This window comes from Hevea brasiliensis, chromosome 10 (genome assembly GCF_030052815.1).
Source record: "Hevea brasiliensis isolate MT/VB/25A 57/8 chromosome 10, ASM3005281v1, whole genome shotgun sequence".
NCBI lineage: Eukaryota > Viridiplantae > Streptophyta > Magnoliopsida > Malpighiales > Euphorbiaceae > Hevea > Hevea brasiliensis.
The window spans coordinates 94,473,474-94,474,656 of NC_079502.1; the positions used below are offsets into that span (position 1 = coordinate 94,473,474).

Below are 1,183 nucleotides of genomic sequence, written 5' to 3' on the forward strand. Positions count from 1 at the left end.
CTAGCCTTGCTTTCATCTCTCTCATCTCTTCAGCATGCTTAGTTTGGTTAGCAAGAATCTGTTGTAATAAAGCTTCTGTGTTGGAACTTTGTTCTTGCTGTTTTGGTGGAGGATTCATATTTCTATGTTGAAAATTAGGCAATGGTTGCCTATTTTACTGATATGGAATTCCTTATTGCTGTTGTGGCTGAAGATTTTGATTTGGGACTTGACTTTGCTAATTTCCCCATGAAAAGTTGGGATGATTCCTCCAAGTTGGATTATAAGTTTGAGAGTAAGAATTCCCCATTTATTTGTTTCCATAATTACCAACATATGCAACTTGCTCTCCATAGTCTACTCCACAGCTGGTAGTTCCTTCTGCATAAGCAACTTGTTGTGAACTTCCAGATGATGATGATGAACTAACCAACATACTTAAATCTTCCATCTTCTTAGCCAAAACATTTGTAAGTGCATCAAACTTTGCATTAATCATGTTGAATGGATCAAGGTCATACATTGCAGCAGCTTGCCTCTTTTGAGTTGGAGCTGATCCTCTTGGACTACTCTAAAAATGAGTATTCTTTGCAATTTTCTCCAATAGCTCATAAGCTTCATCTTCATGCTTCATAATAAATTCTCCTCCTGTTTGATCATCAATAATCTCTCTAATTGCAGGAGTAACATTGGTGTAAAAATTCTGGTTTATCATCCATTTTGGAATGGCATGATATGGGCATTGTCTCTCTAATTCCTTCCATCTCATCCATGATTCATAGAGAGTTTCATCTTCTCTTGGTCTAAAAGCTGTCATTTGATTCCTCAATTCTTGAGTTTTTCCAGGTGGAAAATATTGTGCAAGAAATGCATAGTGAGTTGCTCCTAATTTGTAATGGAGTTGTGAGGTAAAGAGTCAAGCCAATCCAATGCTCTATCCTTCAAAGAGAATGGGAATAGCTTCAATCTTGCTGCATCATCAAATACTCCAGGTTGTTTTTGCATATCACAAATCATAGCAAACTTCTTTAGATGTGTGTGTGGATTTTCAGAAGGATGTCTCCCAAATTGAGAATTTTGAATCATTTGAAGAACCCCAAAATCCATCTTGTAACTATTTGCATCAATTCTTGGTCTTGCTATGCTCTCTCTCAAGTCATCAAAACGAGGAAAAACATGATCCATCATACTTCCCCTAGGCACA

The 1,183-nt window shown here is 37.0% G+C and overlaps 1 non-coding gene across 1 annotated transcript; it reads left to right on the forward strand.

The window, feature by feature from the left end:
• The first annotated feature begins 704 nt into the window (after positions 1-704).
• On the forward strand, positions 705-811 carry LOC131169948 (small nucleolar RNA R71). The gene has a single exon (XR_009140892.1). It is a non-coding gene; the product is annotated as a small nucleolar RNA R71 (small nucleolar RNA).
• The last annotated feature ends 372 nt before the right edge of the window (positions 812-1,183 follow it).